General features: G+C 43.2%; 1 protein-coding gene across 10 annotated transcripts in view; it reads right to left on the bottom strand.

Moving 5' to 3' along the window:
• Nucleotides 1–17,244, bottom strand: part of AUTS2 (activator of transcription and developmental regulator AUTS2) — an 881,418-nt gene that overhangs the window by 635,668 nt on the left and 228,506 nt on the right. Inside the window, exon 1 of one of the 10 annotated variants that reach the window (XM_067537917.1) lies at nucleotides 1,315–1,398. The exons of the other annotated variants lie outside the window; for them this stretch is intronic. The gene's annotated coding sequence lies outside the window, so the exon portion shown is untranslated. Of the gene's footprint in view, nucleotides 1–1,314; nucleotides 1,399–17,244 lie in introns of those variants that run through there. 10 annotated transcript variants of the gene reach the window in all.

Below are 17,244 nucleotides of genomic sequence, written 5' to 3'. Positions count from 1 at the left end.
ATGTGCTTGATATACTATGCAAGCGGCACAGACACATTCTCACCAAGTGTTTATTTTCTTTGTTTGAGGAATGAAAGAAAAGAAAAAGGGCGTGGGGAGAAAAGATTTCCTAAAGAGGTCTGCTTCAAGTCTTCATGCCAACAGATAGGGTTTCACTGCTCTCTCTCACTGCTCAGTTATGATAATAGATTAGACAGAAAGAGAAAGGTGAATTAGCCCATTGTACTACCACACATTAGTTGCATAGTTATAATAATGCTCACATTCAATACAGCACCTTTTGCCCCAATAGGATCCCAAAATAAATTATGATTTTAAACTTACATCCAAACCATACACGACATCATTCACCACTGAAACCCACCCACTTCTGGGCAGCAGCTAAAATTGTGCTAATTTACACAGACCTCTAAAAGTTTCCTCAAATCAATTATAAGTCTGGGTGCTAATTAGAGCACAACAAAAATTTGAGAGAAAGAACTTTCCATTGGAAACTGTTTTTTCTCTGGGGAGAGCCTAAATAATAATAATAAAATCTCATTTCAAATCAACATGATGAAACTACATGTTGATTTGAAACAGAAAGAATGTTTGTTTCAACATACCCAGTTGTTTTGACTATAAATGTCCACATTTTCCATTTCAGCATTTTGCACTCCAAATTCGGAATACCACACCCATAAAAAAGGGACCCTGTCAGGAAATCTTAAAAGAAGAAGTTAAGTTTATTGCCACAGTACCCTCCAAGAGTGCAACATAACTGAAGGATAAAATGTGATCTCCAAGCCTCAGGAGAAAGGAGCCACATGGCGTGAACCTGAATGGGAGAAATTAACCATGAAACAGATTTGGAACAGAAGGCACATGAATTTGAGCCCTCTTTGCACTCACCAAAAAGAAATCCACAGGGACACCCTGTACTGCTGCTTTGATTAGTGCAAAGATAAGGTTGCAAACTTTTGCTGCTCCTTCTCTGCGGGGTCATCCCATTTCATAGACTCATGCTTCACACAAACTTCTAGTAAGAGATTTTCAGAAAGCCTTTTCCCCCTTGCCACTCGGGGCTGCCACTGCACTCCATCTCCAAGAATGCATTGCCACTCCCAGTGCCAGTCAAGGAGGTTATTCTTTTATAACAAAGGTTAAAACAAACCAACAGAACACAGGCTTAAGTCAATATCTGGACCCCGGGGTTCAGGGCCACCCGCCCAGGGATCTCTGGCACTCCAGCTCCTGACAGCTTCCTAGCCCCAGCCAGCTCTCTTCCCCGTTGAAGCAGCAGCCGCAGGGTTGCTGCCCTGGGGACTTACTTACCGCAGGAGTTAGCTGCCCTCCATTAAGGGCCTTGCTGCCTAGGCTGCTTCAGTCTCTGCTGCTAGGGCTCAGCCTGCCTCCATCCTTTCTGCCCAGCTGCCTAGTAGCAGCCCATAATAGGCCCAGGTGTAACCCAATCATCTTTAATGAGCTACATTAGGCTCACCTGCTCCAGTACAGGGGAGCTGGGCTCAGTCTATCTCCAGAGACCAGCTATCCTGCCAAACACCTGAAGACACAGAGGTTCCAAATAGGACTAGAGGGTTATCCACATACTAAGCAGGACTAAATTAAATGTCTAAATATGAGAGAGAGGGTGAAATAGAAATGCCATACAATTCATGTATTCCATACAATTCATGATATTTCATGTATCCCAGAAAATAAAACCTGCAGGGACTCCTCCACTCTGTCTGTGTCTGTATTGGAGGGGGAAGGACAGATTTCATCCAGTATGGATTTATCCAGTTCCTTGGACGGATACACAAATGATTATATGCATTACAGAAATGAGCCAAGAGAAGGACATTTGCACAGATTTAGAATAGCTGCTCATGGATCATGCCTTACATTACATTTCCCAAGCTGTTAGAATTCCCACCAGAACCAAAAAGCATCCAGATAATACTGAACAGTAATCAAGATTTCTTGTTTTTTAATAAGATGCCTGAATTATTTTCAAAGCTCCCTTCTGTGTTTTGGGTCAAGAATCTAAGCTGACGTAATGTTAAAATACTCCATGTTGGCCTTTCTCCCTTCCAAATCCCTGTAGTCTCCTATTCCTCTTAAATTTTTTCTCTCTCTTGGAACAACTTAACACTATTGCTCTTCCTGGCACGTGGCGCACACACGCAAGCAAGAATGATGAAAATATGTATTTTTAAACAAAAACACAATGATTAGAAAATAAGCCAGTGAGAGAGAGAGCACACAAACATGACCAGACACAGGCATCATGAACCTGATCCTGCATCAGTGAATTTATTGGGAGCCATTGTAACATGTTTCCCTGAGAACAGAACCAGGACCTCTATAGAATTTTTTAAAAATCCCATTGGGAAAGGGACTCATACAATATACTTGCAAAAAGGATGGAAATATTTGTTTGTGGGAATCACCAAAAGCATAGTAAACTGGAACTCAGCATTTTCTAGTTTCCCCATCTGTAAAATGGGGATCACGATGCAGGCCTTCTTTGTAAAATGCTTTGAGATCTAGTGGTGAAAGAGGAAGGTATTAGAATTCTCTTTCTCTAGGAAAGAAGGGGCATTCTGAGGGTCAATTTGGTGCTCATAAAAAGGAGGGATTAAGAGATGGATCCTGTATGGTGTGGAACAAATCCCATTGGTTACAATGAGCATCTAAAAGGATAAGACCCAGCAGTACCGATTAGCACTCAATATAGTGCACCTATTTCATCACTGCCTGGTACTGCAGACCTATATCTGTGCATTGTGGGCATAAGATCCTACCAGGTCAAAGCCTCCAGTCAAAAACTTTGGGGGCAGTGTTCTGCAGCTGCTTTGCAGATGTGTAAGAAACAGGGTTTAAGAAACTAAGTGCAAAGTACTGTAGAATCAGACTTGTTTTTGTAGTGCAGACATACCCTTTCGATCTATGTTACGGAGATGTACAGCCAACACAGTAACTAAATGGTTTTTGCATATCCATACTACGCTCCTTGTGTTGAAGGTGTGTCGTCCCCCACCAGAAGCACTTGCACTGATTTAATTGTCAGTGAGAGATGGCTTCTGAAAGGCAGCAACAGTCGATGTAAGCAATGCAGTGTCTACACTGACACTTCATCGACCTAACTACATAAACGTTGCCTGTACACCTCTCTCAGAAGTGGAGTTATTAAGATGGTGGAGTGGGTGAATTACATTGGAAGGAGTGATATTTTAGTGTAGTCACTTACAGAGTTAGGTTGACGTAAGCCAAACCATTCCTTTCAGTTCCAGGCTCGGGATGCTTCTAGACTCAGAGTTACTAATGGCCAAAAAACCTCTTGAGACTCTGGCTGTATTTATCAAACCACCTCCAAGAAGGGAAACATGGTTCTCCCCTCCCCATCCTGTGTTTAAGACAGGGCATCCTCAGTCAATGGGTACAAAAGCATGCACAAATAAAAGGCAAAGGCTGAGAAGTGTTTTGGTTTTGTTACATGCACAGAACTTGAAAAACCAACTGTGCGAAAAGGGAGAGGGAAAATGGTTCAATTAGAGCTACACTTTAAGATCATGCTGCAGCTGGAAATGTGACTTCTTTTGCAAATAGTCAACCTTTTCAGCCACTCATTGGCTGGGAAATTTTTTTTTTTTTTTTTTTTTTTTAAGTGAAATGTAATTTAATGTTTATGGCCACTCAGTGGTTGGAAAAAGCAACTTCTGTAATATTTCATGTTTATAGCCACTCAGAAGCCAGAAGCAACTTTGTAGGGCTGCATATTTAGTATGTTTGCATCTGCAAAATTGAGCATCTCAAGTCAAAACCTTCTCCAACATCTACAGCAGGCTCACAAGGAACTATAGAAACTGAGAATACTACTATCTGAGCAATACTTAGATTCATTCCAGCCTTTAGCTATCCTCTATCAGGTTGTCTTGACTGAACCTGCAACATTTCTTCTACAGAAAACAGCAGAACTGCCGTCTCTCCGTAAAAAGCCGCCTCAAGCAAAAACTAGTTAATGCCATGCCTCTATCTGGAGTTACATTGCATTGAAAAGAATTTGAACCTTAAAACAAGAATATATCCACATATGGAAGGAAACCACTAGCATTCAACATTTGTTTTCTAAATTGCTTATTAACTTGTACCCAAAGCTCTTCTGTTTGATCTGATCCGATCTCATATTCTGCAATGCACAGGGTCAGGCGTACAAGCCTACAAGGAAGAATGGTTCAGGGAGCACTAGCCTAGGGATTCGGAGACCTGGCTTGAAGTCCCTGCTCTGCAACAGACTTTGTGTCAGCATGGTCAACTCACGTAGTCTCTGCCTTAGCTCTCCATCTGCAAAATGGGACTAATAGTACTTCCCTGCCTGAGAAGGATGTTGTGAGGATAAATACATTGAAGATTGTGACATGCTCAGATATTATAGTAGTGGGACCAGATAAGTCCCTTAGATAGGAGGAACAAAAAAAGGTTCTGCAGCAGTAGCGCTGGTTAACTCAGGAACGAACATTCTTCCTTCCAATTCATCAATGAACCCAAAGCACATGGTACCAAGAAGTTCTACCCGCTGGAGCTGCCATCTCCGGGATGAGAAATAAAACAGGAAACCACTCTACTCCTAGCCATTAAAGATCTCAATGCTCTTTTTTCAATTGCACTGCTTTAAAAGCAAAAAGATCTTCACCTCCTGACTCTGGAGTTGCTAGTGCCATTACCCACCCCAGGAGAGAATAAACTAAGTATATACTCAAAATTTCTATCTTGTTCTTGTAAGTTTTCATTTTAAAATGTCTGCCAAGCGTAGTTAGGACTGAAGCTCTCTCTCTCTATTGTAAGCCCAGTTTTGAACACCGCTCACTAACGTTTTCAAAGGGAAATGAAATCCATCTCCTTGACATTTTTATGGGTCGCTTTTTTTTCCTAAGAACTTTGGCAAAATATAGTCAAGGGGGTTTAAAAATGTTGGTGTTCTGAAAGTGAGTGTACGTTCTGCATCCCCCGACTCCTAATGATTTTCAGATTCATGGCCACTTTGTCTAGGAACTTCAAATTGGTTTTCTCCTATTGACCTTCCTGATAAATTCTTTTTAGTGTGTGGGAGTGGGTTGGTGGATTACTGGATGTAGTGTAATGAAATACAGATTTGGATTTTACACAGATAAAACTGATTGATTAAACTGTTTGTGTAAACTACACATAAAAGGCACGTTCCTGCTTTTATTCAAGTCAGTGCCAAAATTCCCACTGACTTCAGTGGTTCAGGTTTCAGACCCTATGGGTATGTCTACACAGAAAAAAAGAGACCAAAAAAAGATAAAGACTTGCAGCTGCGAGTCTCTGAGCCCAGGTCAACTAACTGGGACTTGTGCTGTGGGGCTAAAAATAGGAGTGTAGATATTCGCATTCAGGCCAGAGCCCGGGATCTGAAACCCAGCAAGGGGAGAGGGTTTTGGAGCCCCACCAGATTTCAGAGCCCGGGATCCAACCTGAGCATCTACATTGCAGTTTTCAGCCCTGCAGCATGAGCCTGGGCCACTGGAGCCAGGCTCTGAGACTTCCTAGTGTGGGTTTTATTTTTCGCTATCTAGATGTCCCCTCGGTGATCATTTGCATGTATGCTTTGAAATCAAGGGGAGCTGAGAGCACTCAGCACCCAAGTACAGATCCAACCATACATTCTAAGGACACACTGAGGGGCCTGTCTTGCACATGTGGTTAGCTTTACACCTGCAAGTAGCAATGGAGTAATCCTGACCCAAATGTTGGGGGTGAAAGAATCCCATGAAAAGAGGAACTTTATTCCCAACAGAAGCACAGTTTACCTGCCAGCAGCTTCGCAGTGTAGATTTGCAGCTGTACGTCCTGTGTGCGTTTGTTAAACAGAACGCATGACCAAGTATTTGTGTATTTTATCAGAATGTTTTAAAACAACCTAAAACCGTAGAGACTCCTTTGTTTGGTTCCTTCTTCCTTTGTTCTTCCCTTACAGTCTCCATCAAGCCCCCCCCCCCCACGCATACAGCCACACACCTTTGAGAATCCCTCCCCGAGGTTACCTCACTCCTTCACCCCATCTGTCCCCCAAGGGAACCTACCAACCACAGGCTCCCTAATCTTCCTATCACCCCACCAATCACCAGAGGGCTCCTGGCATCTCCCTTCCTCCATCCCTATCCCTCATCCCCTTCATGCTGGGGGTGGGGAGGCCTGCATCTCCCATCCACCGCCCTCTATCCCGCTCCATGCCAGAGGGGGTTTCTTGTGTCTCCCCTCCTCCATGACAGGCAGGGTCTCTGTTTCTCCCCTCCAACTCCTTTATCCACACCAGTGGTTCCGCACACACTACCTTTGACTCACCTCATGGGTTTCTTCTCCCTCCTATAAGGGCCTTCCTTCCTTCTGTTTCTCTCTCTCACCCCACCCCACAACGCGGCTGGGTCTTTGGGCAGGCAGCTGGCTGAGCAGAGCTCTTTCCTGAGGTGAGGCGGCTTTCAGCAGGGGAGGAGGGACTGCAGACAGCAGGACTTGTGGTTCTGGGAGCTCAACCTTCCTCACGCCTCTCTCATCTCCTCCAAACCAGCGTGAAAACTGGAGTTTTGGAAAGCACTATCGCTGCTCCTTCTGGCTGAAAGTTGGGGGGGAGGGAGGGGGAAATCTCTCTTCAGTCTCCCTCCCCCTTAAAATTAGGCTTTGGTGAAGTAATCCCACCGACTTCAAAGGAACTATTCATGTGCACGATGTAAAGTAGGTGCATAAATATTTGCTGGGCCGAGGCCTAAGCGCACAAATCCGCAGCCTTTATTTGCATGAAAAGTCAGTGAGATTAGCCCTGTGAGGAAGGACCGTGGGACTGTGCTATAGGAGAAGCTTTTTTTTTTTTGTTTTTTTTTTTAAATGTTGTACCAAGTATGGTAACAGATTAAATTTTTTAACTTCAGAATCCCATGTTCCCTTCAATTCCCCATATTAAATGTCATCTAGCAAAGGCACTCCCTATCGTTTGACAGCAGGGTTGAAAACAAATCTGAACCCGCACATGTTTAAAGTCTACTCAGTGCTCATGGTACAAATTTAAGTCAAAACGACCTCAGAAAACTGGACAAAACAAACGCCTGGAGCTGAAGAGATGGAATAAATTAGATCCTGTGATTATGGTTGGGAGAGGGGAAGGAAGGAGGCTGCTCCATGTGAAAGACTGACTTGAGAAATGAAAGGATGTGTCAGTGTTAATCAACGAGGCCAAGATCTGCTACCGATTTTGAGGAGACTTTGACAAGCCTAGGCTTTCTGATCCCAAACTCCTTCCCCTCCCTAATAAACAGCATGTTCACTGTACTCTTTTACCTTCATCTTAATGCAAATGTTTTAGATGATGCTCAGGTACTTATTGGTTCTATCAGAGATGATACTAGGATCAATCTCTCCTTTAGAAACCTTGGGTTAATGGCAAAGTTTATTAAACTGTACGCAGTCATTCAGAAAAGATCAATACAGACATGACTACGGAGCAACCAGAGGATTAAACATGAGATTTATCACAAAATTAAACTGAATTAAATGTTCTCTGATAGCACTTGAAATGCTGTCGATACTCTTAACTCATAATCTATGCTTTCTATGTTTACTTAACAGGCAGCAGGGATGTCTGACTCAAGAAAATGACTAATGTAAAAACATAAGCTGCAAAGATTTGCTAAAACATTAGACATTGTCTCCAAAACCATTTAGAAGCATTTTGCTTCCTTGTTCGTTGCACATGCAGGGGTGAGGTGAATGTAACCTGCTGAAGTGTAGTAGGACTACAGACTCATTTTTAGGGTTCTATAACTATTATAGACTATAGGGCATGTACTTCTACTGTTCTACGCAGAACAGAGATCTGAAGCTCAATAAAATATAAAGCCATATAAATAGCTACATTTATGGGGTTTTTTTTTTTTTTTGTCCCTTTTAAACCTTCAGTGTAGAGACAGGAAAGCTTATTCTGAATCTTTTTTCTTTTTCCCTTTCCTCCAGCTGATTCCTCCATGGCCATCATGGCAACACAACTTATGCTTAGTTTTACTCACATCCTGAATATCCTCAATCCCGATGACTGCCCTCCCCATAAAAAAACCTGGGATTTCAGAAACTCATTTAGGTCACTCTTTAATTTCTTAATTAGGCAACTATAAAACCACACCAACTTCTTCTCCCCCCCCCCCACTTAAAATCCACTCCCAGGACCTAAAATAGGAACATGCCATGGTGCTGCTGGCATTAGAACTAAAAGTGGGTCCAAAATAAAACTCCAGCAAACTTTAGAGGGAAGTTCCAAATCTTAATTCAGATCCTAATTTTTTCAGCTTGGAATCCTCTCTCCAGTGATGGAAGGATGGCACTAGAGTCTTGAATTTAGAGCCTATGATTTAACTTCCAGGTTGGCAGATTAGCTCAAACCTTTGTTTCAGGAGGTTTATTTCGTCCTCGGTTGCACCTCTGTTGAAGTATAATCATCCAAACTTGTATCTGGCTATAAAAAAAAATCTTGTCAAAAACCTGACACCTCTGAAATGAAAACTGCAGTCAGTGGCTTGAGTACACACATTCCCTCTGCTCCATCTGTTTGCTCTGCTCTTTTGAAATACAAAAGGATGCTGATCAGCTCTCCTAAGAGGACTCTATATTTCAATCCCATGCTTGTGCACAATAATAGAACCAAGGGGCAGAACAGGACACCCTGTGTTTCTCAAACACAACTGCATCCTGGGCTTCTTATGACAGTCACTCAGAAGAGTTATTGCTATTTGCACTAGGACACTGTCAATTCTGTTCTGAGGACCAGAAATTGTTGGCTGTCAACAGAAGAAAAATGACTTTAAAAAAATCAGCAGTTAAAATTTTAGCCCTGGTAAATTTTGACAGCTTCTCCTTAAATTTCTACTGCTATCCTGATGCACCAACAGATTCCAGTTCAACTGAAGAGCTCCTACAAGAATCATCAAGTTCAACAAGCAAGCCAGCCAGGCCAGAGGCTCTAGCCTTCCCAGGTGGATATCACCAAAGTCAAAGCTTGAGACAATAATAGACATTGGTCGTTCACAACATTAATCAAAAAAAAAAAAAAGTCTGTGGAAACTGGTAATTGGATGTCATGCCTCAGTCGCACAGTTTGGAGTGAGGAGTTTTAAGAATCGCAGTGTTACACTTTTAAAGCACTGAATCTCATCCTCTCAGTCCCTCAGAAAAAGATGTAACCAGAGACTCCCGGAATTACAAGCATAGATGGCCCCACTCCAGACAAAATACTATTTGGTGCTCTGTATCCCGAGTCCTCGGCTGCAGCTCCCGGGCTGTTCACCATTACCATGATCTGTATTACACTGACATCTAAAAGGCTCTAACCAGGCTGAAGCTCTATTGTGCTAGGTGCTGTAAAGATATATTTTGTAACAGTCCCTGCCCAAAGACCTTACAAAGATCACTGAAGGCACACTGCACTAGAGGGTCCCTACAAGAATATGCATCTGTGTATTGCTGTTCTCTAGTATGGATCCTTCACTCAGACGAACTATTGTGTTGATCTGAACACTTGTAAACTGCAGGGGGAATTGGGATAAAGGTACATTTGTTTTGCTCTGTTTTTCTCTTCATGTTTTTCTGAGGGGTAGCCGCTCAGATTCTCTGCTGCCAGCACAGCTCGATAAACCCAAGAAAATACCTCGACATGCAAAGGAAAACATACTAACCCAACAAGAAATCAACTGTACAAAACAACACCCATCCCTCCACCCGCACACAAATCACTGATCGTCCTGGATTGAAATTTTACTGACTCAGAGCAGTTTAGCTGGTTTCTAAACGTGCTCAGCTATCCGCAATGCACTTTGCAAAATGCAATCTGGTAATCCAATCCCAAGTACTTTAGGTAAAGTCTTATTTCTTAATGCCCTATAAAAGAACAAGCAAAAGGATGCCTTTGGAAACACTAATTCGCCAATAAATACTGACAGCCAATTTTGCTTTCACTGCCTTTGAAAAACTGCTGCTTGAACACTACCATAGCCTCATTATCTTTCACTTGTGGATAGAACAGATATCAAGGAATGGGTGCCCTGAAATTAGCCCAGCAGCTACTTCCCCCAATAAACAAATCATCAGAAACTAGATTAAATTGATTCCTGATAAGCTTGCACTGCAGAGATTGCTACTGGTCCTGTCGGGGAAAAGGAAAATCTTCATAATATCTAATAAATAGACCAAAAGAGCTTGATGAATAACATGGCTACTGCTGTCAACCAGTGAAACCATAGTCAATAAACACAAGGGCTGTTCAATTTCACATCAATACTGCCATACAATGAAATCGCTTGCTGAATGCCTGAACGCAGTAGTAAAGCACTCAGTGTTACATGAGCTCCAAGACAGGATGTGTGTGGAAGGGAAATAGAAGTCCCAACAGGATCCTGCAGTATTATGAGAGAGCCCATTTTTATTATTTTGTCTTTATGTTTCAGAGAGCATTCACACTGTATCACATCACACAGATGGCATTAGTAATTCAGTGGCACTGGCAATCACTCCGCTCTACCGACTCTGACACTAATCCAAAATGGCAGCTGTTTTGTCAGGAGGGCAAGGCCCAGGCTAGGAGCCGTATGTGAAAGCTGACCAAAATGTCCAAGTCTGACAACTCCCTGCTGTCCTGACAATCTTCAGCGGGACCCCAATTTATCTCTGTTTCAGCACATTGCCATCCTGGTTTGCTGTCACTCACCCAGCCTCCGTTTGTGCCGCCAGTTAGCAATGAGGCCTTGATTCAGTCCACCTGGGCCACCGGGAGAGGGACTTGCCCTTACGAGTTCTGATTTCTCATCTGTTATCTGAACACAGAAGGGGAAGTGCGAACTGCATATAATGTGAGACTTTTAGATCTTATCAGCCAACAGAGGATGGAGCCCATGGGAGGGAAGGATGGAACCCATCTCATACCTATAAGTAGGCTTGAGTTAGTACACAAACACACAACCGCGATGCTGAACCAAAAAAAGATATTGTTCATCATCAGGCAGCTCAGTTGCCCAGTTGGTAGTTCCTCCAGCTCTGCCATCTCACAGTGAAGTCAGAAGCTCTTACTCACACCTCATCCCCACTGAAGTCAATGAGACAACTCCCGTGACAAACAGCTGCAAGATCAGGGTCTAAATCAGCACAGAAAATCACCTGCTGAAACATGCTTGTGGGCTCGTCAGTGCGGGTCTAACCTTCATTTCAGACATCAGAGTCCTAGGTTTTAATCACAGGTCTGACCCAGCCATCTACACTTTATGCCTGGTCCCTGTGTCCCATGCTGCTGCAGTACTTCAAAAGGTGCCAGAGCTTGTAGGAAAGCAGGAGCACAGGAACTTTAGATGTGAGCAGCCAACGTGGCCTGAAGTCAATTGGTTCACATTTCCATTACATACGAGCCCATCCTGGGGCAGACTCTTAATTTTAATCCTGTTAAACCATGATTAACCAAGGGTACAGCTCACAGGAACTGGAGGCAAGTCATTCTGAGTCGTGGGCCCCTGCCATGGAATTTGCTCCTGTGTTTAATCACTTGACCACATTTCAGAGACATTCAATGCATCTTTTTATCTAGGTCTTTCTCCGGCAACAGCCATGAAATCCCAAGCCTTTAGCCAAGTGGCAACACTCCATCTTTAGAATGTAGGCTGCCCAGGAGGTCTGGTTCATTCAGACTAAAGAGATATTCTTAAGAGTATGCAGCTAAAACACATGGTCCCAAATTACTATCTAAATATATATATATATATATATATTCCAGCAGCACCTAGCGGCCCAAACCAACACTGAGGCCCCACTTGTGCTAGCTGCTGTACATACATATAGCAAGACAGTTCCTGCCTTGAGAAGTTTGCAATCTAAGCAGACATGACAGACAAAGTGTGCAAGAAAGGAAGCATCATCACCCCCATTTTATACATCAGGAGCCAAAGTGCTGCAATATTAAAAAGGGAAGTGCCCACAGTCACACAGTGAGCCCGTGTCAGAGACAACAACTGAACCCAGTACTCTCACCCAGTCCAGTGCCTTAACCACAAAACTATCCTTCCTCTCCTATCCTTGACTATGGCCATGCAGTGCAAAGTGCAATAATGAAGAGGTGAAGATAAAGGTGGCTTCAAACTACTTTTCTTCTCTCTCTGTCTTGACCCTGCTATGTGCCTGGTAGTTTTCCTGGCATAAATTACAGCAAACTATACGGTGTTTTAACTTACACAGACAGCTGGGGATCAGCAGGAACTAGGGAGGTCACAGTGATGCCCCCATTGTCCCGGCCGCAATCCTAATGCCAGCCACAAAGTGTGGGAGGTTCCCTGGGAGCCTGTTCACTGATTCTGTGATGCCAAAGGATTCCCCACATGCTGAGGTGATTCTTGATTCTCTGAGATGATGCAGCCCAGAATCTACCTCATGAAGACTGTTTTTTTAAATAGTACCTCTTCTATTCAGGTTCCTCTATAGCATCCATCACCATGATAATGCCTAGAAAAAGGCACAGACACTGGAATATAACTTCTGTAGCCACTGACAAACGGGTATCCCATTGTAAGGGTGCTCAGCCGCGGCCCCTCCGCTTCGACCACCTTCTAGCTCACAAATGACTTGAAGACCTCTGGTTTAGCAGTCACCAGTGCAGTTTATTTACAGCGTGTTTGTGCATCCACCACCTTCATACAGTGCTTGGCTAGGACTAGCAGCCTCTGGGGCTTCTCTGCTCTCTATGAAACAGGTAGAGCCTCTTCACGCTCCTGGGCCCCCCTCTAGCCGGCATATAAACCTTACTTAGTCAGCATGGAGTACCTCCTATTCGCTAATCAGGCACAAGCAACCTCTCAGCCCTGTTAGGCGGACAACTATCTCCCATTCACCAATCAGCTACAGTCCTCCTAACGAGCTCTAATGCACCTTAGTTAGCTGGGGCTGGCATGACAGAAGGCTGCCTAGGGAGTTACCAGCCAGCACTCTGTCACACGCATAAACTTAGTTCCCAGATTTACGTACAGTTCCCAGCATAGCATTAGAAAGCCCCACCGCCATTGATGGAATAGGTTCAGAACAATACAGAATAATTGACAACATCTTTAACAGCCAAGTACAGCTCCCCACTGAACCCTGTGGGATGGGAAGGGAGCCTCATGATCTCACCTCTGTCAGAAGGTGTTGCCAGGGGCTCTGTGTTATATTAATTTAACGGTCAAGGTAATAGATTTGTCAGTAACGGCGAAGATATTCCCTGGAAACGGCAGAGCTCAAGCGTCATTGAAACCACATCTATTTAGCAAATAGACGGATGCCTTAACTGAAGGCTGCAGTATGATTAAGCATCTGTCACTATGTCTTGTGCAATACATAATGGCCAGCAGTTGGCTCCTACTACTTCATTGACACAGGTAATGTTCGTGCTTTTTTTAAACACATGTAAAAATGATTTAGACATAAGAGGAGCCCGACCATTGAAAAACCGAAGTTCCAGGTTGGAAAGTAAACCAGTAGGTCATTTTCTCCAGGCAACACTGGTTTCAGTTTTTGTGGGCTTAACTTGTAAAGGTCAGTTTTATAATTAGTTCGGCAAATAAAACATGGACCAGATTCTGTCTTCCGATTGATACTAGCCTCTCCTATAGAACCCATGGATGACCCTACGTGCATCCAAGGGTGTAAGCTCCGCCTTGGACAGGCTTTATTTTCTTTTTTAATTTAAGGTTTTGAAACCATTGAAGACTGAGTGGCTGGATCTTAAAAGTTCTCAAGAATGAGCAAAATCAAGAGTTCTCTGCTTCAGTCACCTTGAACCTTCATGCATCCTTCTGAGCTAAGCAGCAGCCAGCTTGTATGCGAAGTTTGTGAAACGCTTTCTACCCACATTAACAGCCTTTGGATCAGGCCCTAGCAGATCTAGGAGTTGCTCTACCACACCATGCGCTCAAAGCTTGGCAGTGGTGAACACCTAAATATATTAAGCTATTTTAAATAAAGTGAAAGAGATTAACATGGGTAGTGGACAAGTCTCTGGTATGCCATCCTCACATTTAACGATACATTCATTCTGGGGCCAGAGGTAGCAGACAACAGAGCGGAGCTGGACAGGTCCAGAGAAAATGCAGCTAAACTGACGACAGGCATGAGGGAGAAGGCTGTCATACAAGAAGAGATCTAAAATACACAAACTGTTCAGTCCAGAAAAGAAGAACAAGATGAAATATGAAAAAGAGACATAGAACACAGCAAATGGTACAAGATTCAGTCCTGCTCCCAGTGACCTCAATGGTCTAGGATCAGGCCCACAGAGAAAAATCAGACACTTTGAATGCCCCTCTCTGTAATTCAAGATACAGGAAAGTATAATGGAAATAGAAAGGAAACAGAGTCAGTGGGAGGAAGGCTCAGGTTGCATAAATCAACGTAGCTCCAATGATGCTAGGGAAGTTACTCCAATTCACACCAGCGAAGGATCTAGCCCATTAAAGGAATTACTTCTGAACACGACATAAAATGAACTGTGACTCTCTGCTGGAGGACACTGGAGTTAAGTAACTACACAGTCTGCTGAAAAACTGCCTAGGCTAACAATCACCAGGACTACAGAACATCAGGCCTATACTGATTATACATACATCAGCTATGGGACAACAAAACTGACCCCACTGCCCATCTAATTACCATATTAAGTCTGTATACAACTATAGCTTATTAAAAAAATGAAGTGTCTGAGACCAGAGTATCAGGATGTTTCCACTGTGGATCTTAACTGTTTAGGATATGTTTGAAAGCCTGGACTGCTGAACAACATCATAAAATTAAAGCGCTTCAGAAGAAGGCATAATTGAAAGAGAGGAGGACTTAGGGGGAGAGATTCTTGTCTCTCTCTGTACACTCCCAGCTGAGCACAAGCACATACAGTACCATCTGGGAGGCAACTTTATATGCTCTTAGTAGTAGATTAATGAGTGTAATTACCTATCATTGTGGCTGTGAATGCTACAAAAACTGTAATTTATAGTGTACTGTAAAGTTCTAATGTGTTTTTATGTCCATAAGCTGCTTAACCATAATCTAATGCATTTGTACACGGACACCCTCCTAAGTGGCTCTCAGCTGAGCAGTGGGCACAAGTCCCTCTGCCTGTGCGCTCCTGCTTTACATCTTGATAAAGCAACTTTCATGTGGGGCATCTAAGGAGAAACAGCTGCTAAATTATACAACTAATTTCAGATATAGGAACAGGAATTTTCTTCTTTACTAGGGGGAGTAGCTTTTCACTGGCAAAGGGCTACAGAGCCAGTATCAAGACACAGATCTTCCTTGGACACAAAGGGAAAGAGTTATCTGAACACGCAGCATCAAGCTATTTCCAGTGGGCGTTCACAGTGGATTGACTCAAACAAACCTTTCACCTCTAACTTTTCAGCTGCTATGCTCAGAGCGGTGGTAATGAATTGCTGGCAAGATGCACTGTGGTCCCTTGACATTTTCTCTGCTAGCAGGAAGGAGCTTGGGACTTGTAGTCAAGACTCCAGTTCAATTCTTGCTTTTGCCACTGACTCACTTGGGCAAATCACTTAACTTCTTTATGCCTCTGCTTAACTATCTGTAAAATGGGACTAATACATGGCCTATTTCACAGGGATTACATGATGCTTAATTAAAAGTTTGGAAAGTGCTTTGAGATCCTCAGGGGAAATGCGCTATATAAATGCAAAGTACTATTACTGTTGCAATGCTTTTATTTCCAGCACAGTTAAATATTAATGCAGTGGGTCTGAAGACCAGTGGTCAACAGCTCTCCTGAAGAGTAAGTTTCCTAGCTAAAAGGCAATGAGTCTAGTAACAAAAACAACATAACCATCTTTCTTGCTCTCTTATAAGCAACCGAATGCAGCAGGCCTGACTAAATATTTGAATGCATATTAAAATTATTAGACAGAGGAAGCAGATCCCCAAGTCTATCAGTCCTAAAAGCTATCGTTCCAGCGCAGGAACACAATATCATTACATCACCAGATCTCACAGTACGTACATCACAGAGTACTAAAAAACTCATTCAAGATAAATTAGTATCATAGCTAATAAATAATTAATGCTTTTTCTAGTTAAAAATGTACCAGTTTGCAGCGATCACAGCATGAGTGATGTGATTTGGATTCAATTAAAAGCTCCCTCCTGTCTAAAGGAACATCTCGGTGTCCTCTTAGTGAGAGCGTTGTGGCTTTTTGTATTAAGAATACATGCTGGATTTTCAATGAGTGTTTACTGTGATTCAGCAACGGGAAAGAGATCTGCCTAAGTGCTTGGAGGCTAAAACAAACAGCTTCAAACCCTCCCATGTAAGAAAACAGAAAACTGGCTCGTGACTCCAGGCTTTATGCGCTGAATGAGTTTGAACTAATTTATAACGGATCACTGCTTATTTACTTTTTCTGCTGTTTAGCTGCCTGTTCTCAACCCAGACAATTTTGTAGCTTTACTAGAGACTATAAATTCTTTTCCTGGACTGGGAGCTATCGTCATCAGTGTTTCTAAAGCACATGCCACACTGGGCCCCCAAATTCTCACTGCCACCTCTGAGTACTATTGTAATATTAGTAACATCCCCTCCCCACCGCAAAGTACGTTAAGATTGCAAAGCCAAGCACTCGGAAGTGAGGAAATCCTAGGCTGTAGGCTGCCCATGCAACCTAGCCCCACCGTGTGTGTATATTATGATACAGTCTTTAATTACATGGGTGTCTCACTATCTTTTCTCTGAGCCATCCAGAACAATAGCAAACAACAGCAGTAGTAACGGAGATGTGCAAGACCTGGGTAACCAAGTGTGAATGGGCATGAAAATTGTGCTTTATCTCATTTCATTACGCATAGGGAGTGGGTATATGTAAAAACAAAATTCCATGCAAGAGCTGTACACTGCTGGCCTCTCTCCCCAGCTGAGGAAAAACTGACATCATACACAGAGTCTGAACCAATCCTTTTTTCATAGGCCTTCAGCTTAATTTCTTCAGCATAAGAATTTGTAAGACAAACTCTACATCAATTACCCTTTCCCTCTATGCTGAAAGCTTCTGTGAGGGCCTCTTCCCTACAGGTTTGCATTCTACAGACCACATGCCCAAGAGTCATATCCTGCTCCCGGAAACCGCCCCCAGGAGCCAGTCTGGGCCTGTAGTTCTCTCCCCTTGGCCCATGGGCTTCCTGCCAGAACCCCTC

This window comes from Emydura macquarii, unplaced genomic scaffold, assembly GCF_026122565.2.
Source record: "Emydura macquarii macquarii isolate MOO-44397 ecotype Brisbane River unplaced genomic scaffold, CSIRO-AGI_Emac_v2 contig_450, whole genome shotgun sequence".
NCBI lineage: Eukaryota > Metazoa > Chordata > Testudines > Chelidae > Emydura > Emydura macquarii.
This window is presented reverse-complemented; position numbering and strand designations above follow the sequence as displayed.